The sequence below is a fragment of the Ziziphus jujuba genome, chromosome 2 (genome assembly GCF_031755915.1).
Source record: "Ziziphus jujuba cultivar Dongzao chromosome 2, ASM3175591v1".
NCBI lineage: Eukaryota > Viridiplantae > Streptophyta > Magnoliopsida > Rosales > Rhamnaceae > Ziziphus > Ziziphus jujuba.
The window spans coordinates 32,277,056-32,281,909 of NC_083380.1; the positions used below are offsets into that span (position 1 = coordinate 32,277,056).

Consider the following 4,854-nt stretch of genomic DNA (forward strand, 5'->3'; position numbering starts at 1 on the left):
GTTGAAGCAAATAAGTACAAGAACATATATAAAAATGCTACAATGGCCCATGTTTGGAGACAGAGAAGGATACATTGACTATACCAGACAATCTCCAACTGCTCCACCCACAAGAGCAATCTCATATGATTGACTGAGAGAATCATTCCTGCTTTTAGGATAAGCTGGTCAATCCCTAACTAAGTACATCCTCCAAATTCAAAAAAAGCAAATGCAAGAGCCTTATACACCCAAATAAAGAGAGAATTTTTTAGCTTTACAGCTTTAAAAAATAAAATAAAATAAAATAAAAAACCAATAAACCCATAAAAACAAATTACCTGCTTGAACAAAGATGGATTCAAAGTTCAAACCCACATCGAACCAACATTCAAATCTTTTAGACCACAACCAGCTTTTTCCCCGGAATAATCAAAAGCAACAGTAGCTCCACTCCTCCGGATATCAATAACCCTTTCCACATTCTCACCAACTGAAAAAGAACTCTCACCACAAAGACTCTCCACTGCGGTCTTGTGGTGATCCAAAACCACCACTCTGCTGACCTTGGAAGAGATTTCCTGAACAAACCCAGATTGATCCACGAAGTCTAGAAGGTAAATATCGCTGATTATGGCCAGAGGGAGCTAATCGAAACCGATGGGGTTGTAGGCGGTGTTGGGGAAGAACATCACCGAAGACAAGCAGCAGAAAAGAAAAGGTGAGCTGCTAAAGCTGCAAAAGCTCTATCTGGGCATGGATAGTGGTATAGAACGCAGATTTCTTCTGCATCATCATCATAATCATGATGGCTATGGGCTTGGCTAAACCCAAACCTCCAAGAGCCTTCAACGCCATGTTTTGTTCCTCTGCTTCAGAGAGATTTTTGAGGGAAAGAAGAGAAGGGCTTGGTAGCTTTAGTGGAAAAGATCTATTAATTTAAGAGAAAAAGAAAGTACAAGAGTTGGATCTTTGGGCTTTGAAAGCTGTATTTTCGTATTGTGGGAACCTGAGCTTCTTTGTTATAAATAAAGTCATAGACTTTGAATTGGGGAAAACCACCAAAGAGAAGTCAGAGCTCAAAACATGCCCATTTTGATTATTTACAGTAAATAAATAAAAAGTTTTTTTTTTTTTTATATTCCTAAATGCAATTTGTTTATTTACATAATTTTTGAAGATTAATTACAAAATTTCAATATTAAAATACAAATTTTGATTTTTTTTTTCTTTTTGAAGGAAAAAAATAACAATTACTAATTACATTCATACATAATATTTTCAATTAATAATACTTTGATATAGTGTGATAATATGGCATTATTTTCATTAGACCAATTGGAATCATCCCCCAACACATAAATTACTCTGCTTCTAGAAAGGAAAAAACTAATTTAATACAGAGCATCATGGCATCGTAAATGAGAATTTGTTTCTAAAACAAGTAAAGGGATATAAGCATATATTTGTCTTAGCAAATGTGAAAACAACAAACCTATTATTCTTAGATTTTATCCCTTTAACTTGATTCTATAATTTGACTAATCTCTTCGGAGTCGTCTGGACATGAAGCTACTGTTGAGTATCTTGAATCTGCTTTTACCCCTTCATCATTTACAGGCTTTTCTTGTGGACATATAAAAGGCTTTGGAGGCATTTGGAGGCTTTCCACATCTCCTTCAAGCATCTCTTTTACCCTGCTCATTGTTGGTCGCTCATTTGGATTCATCTGTATACACCATAATGCAACTCTAATCATCTTCTTTCTCATTTTTTATTCATCCTCTATTGCATCACCCATTTCAACCTCATTTCCTTCCTTGAATTGACTTGTATGATCTACACCTGCATTCAAATTCTTTCTTCCACTAGCCATTTCCATCAATAGCATTCTGAAGCTATATACATCTACTTTGTTAGAAACTGCTCCAATATTCTTGTAAAATTGTGACAACCCAGACTACCCGCATGTAGATATTGTCCGCTTTGGGCCTGGGGAATCCTCTTACAACCCAATCCTCATGGGTTTAAAACGCGTCTACAAGGGAAAGGTATATACATGTTTATAAGCCATGCTTCGTTCCCCTTTCCAACCGATGTGGGATCTCACAATCTTCCTCCCTTGGGGCCCAGTGTCCTTGCTGGCACACCGATCCGAGTCCAGTTCTGATACTATCTGTGATAGCCGAGGCCACCCACATGCGATATTGTCCTCTTTGGCCCTCGGGAATCCTCTTACAACCCAGCCTTGAAGGTTTTAAAAGGCCTCGCAAGGGAAAGGTATCCACACCCACTTATATGGAGTGTTTCGTTCTCCTTTCCAACCGATGTGGGACTTCACAATCCTCCCCCCTTGGGGCCCAGCATCCTTGCTGGCACACCGATCCAGGTCCGGCTCTTATACCATCTGTGACAGCCCAGACCATCCTTATGTAGATATTGTCCGCTTTGGGCCTGAGGAATCCTCTTACAACCCAGCTCTCACGGGTTTAAAACTCATCTAGAAGGGAAAGGTATTCACACGCTTATAGGCCATACTTCGTTTCCCTTTCCAATCGATGTGAGATTTCATAAAAACAATTCTGAAGCTATGTATCCCATGGTTCCTCTTGCTATAGTTAGAGAGACCGTGCTATTACCTAATGGGGATAATATCTTGCAAGCCCGAAATCAGAAACTTTTGGAATAAAATTCTCATCCAAAAGAATGTTATGCGGCTTAATATCAAAATGCAGAATTTGCATGTGGCATCCTCGATGAAGATATTCAATACCACAAGCCACTCCACATGAGATTTCACACATTGTCTTGCAATCTAAAGAGTTATTTCCTTCTTGAGAAAAAAGATACTTGTCAAGAGATCCATTAGGCATAAAATCATATACAAGAGCACATTTGATCCCTTCGCACAGAAACCAACAATTTGCACGGAATTGACATGGTGAATCCTTCCAATGGTAGAAACTTCATTGATGAATTCTTGCCCATTAGCCTTGGATTTCTCTAGCATCTTGATTGCTACAAAAAGTCCACTATGAAGCTTTCCTTTATAGATAGAACCATAACCTCCTTCCCCTAGTTTGTCCTTGAAACCCTTGGTCATCTTTCTAATTTCGAAGTATGAATACCTTACAAGCACAAGATCATTGTTAGTTTGTAAGAATTCTTCGATAATACCATACATTGATAAATGTTGCCTTCGCCATTTGCATATAAGAAATGCAATTACAAATGGAATCCCAACTACAGGTTTTACTTCGAATATCCACCAAAGTATAGGAAAATATATACCAAAGGAGTTATTTGATAATTATCATTGTATAGTTTTAAAACTGCATGTATAAAAATCTTCTTAACACATACCAATAGTTAATCGCTGTCACAAATTTGAATTGTTTAGTATGTATGTATTTCAGTCTCAAAATTATGTTGAAGTAATAAAATCATCATCCCCTCTCATACAGCCTCAATGTCAAAGAATAATGATGATGAAATGATAAAATCATGAATCTAATTGATATCGTTGCATTAATTTCTTATTTGAGATCCTCTACTTGTTTTTTTTTTTTTTATCTATTCTTGTTTTTTAACACTTGAATTTTATATATATATATATATATCCATACAAATTTAATTTGAATTTTTTTTTTCATCTTTCCCTTTTTTATTTTTTTATTTTTATTGATAAAATAGTTTTTATCATTCATTGAATTGACAAACCAGAATTGAAAGACAAGTATAGGATAATGATAGAAAAAAACAAACAAAAGATTCTAATTCAATTTATACATAAAGTAGATAGATGTACAACACTGATCTACATATAGAGAGTTAGATTGTTAAATTACTCATGTTAGACAAAAATAGGAATTGTAAATTAAGAATTAACCGATCAATGGGGCCATGTAGAGGACGATCACTAGAAGACCTAAAAAGAACGAAGTAAAAGAGGTTAATAAATTAGATGTCCAAGAAAATGATCCTGAATAAATCAATCAAGTAAAAAGACTTTGCGTATGCAGCTTTAAATATTAGCCGATATATATGATCATAGAAATTCTCTCAAATAAACTATCAAAAATCAGATTTTTCATATTTATCAAGAAGTTTGTGGAAGCTATTTCTTTTTGGGATCGTAATAGCATATTGGGATGTTAACACTTTAAGAGAGGATCCTCATGGGCAATTCCATAACCAATCCGAGTCCCTTCTTTGCCTACAGTAAGAAACAGAAATTATCACTGTCGGCTCTGACCATTGTTATATTGTATGTCTTAAAGGTAGTGGAAACTATATTAATTCCGCAATTTAATTAAAAAATAAAATAAAATTTAAGGCTTCTAAATATCCTTACAATACAACAAGTTGTCGGTGTGCCAGAGACGGCAAAGCCCTAAATCAATTGTAGCCAAACCTAGCAACCAGTAAAGCTTAAAAGCGGTCCCAGTCCGTTCAAAGCCTATAGTAAGAAATAGAAATTAACACTGTCAGCACAGACCATTATTATATTGTATATCCTAAAGGTAATGGAAACTATATTAATTCCATAATTTAATTTTTTTTTTAAAAAAAGCATACTTCTTAATATCCTTACAATGGACCATGTTGTTGGAGCCATTCACATAGCAAGTGTCATCCCATTTGTCATTTTTAGCAAAACTTGGCAACCATGAAAGCTTAAAGCCGTATACAAGTTGATTGTGTATATCTTTGTAGGAAATGTTGTGCTGTTGTTTTCCCAAATTCTCCGCAGGTGTGATTAGATCATAACCATCATCTCTCTAACTCCGATGTATATGTTCCACCAACCTTCACATAAGAGTAGTATTCCTCTTTGGATAAAGTAATACTAGCAGCACCATTAGTATAATGCAT

General features: G+C 35.5%; 1 pseudogene; it reads right to left on the reverse strand.

Annotated features, from left to right (window-relative positions):
- Window positions 1-1,498: 1,498 nt before the first annotated feature.
- Window positions 1,499-4,597, reverse strand: LOC132800804 (rust resistance kinase Lr10-like; annotated as a pseudogene).
- Window positions 4,598-4,854: the final 257 nt, after the last annotated feature.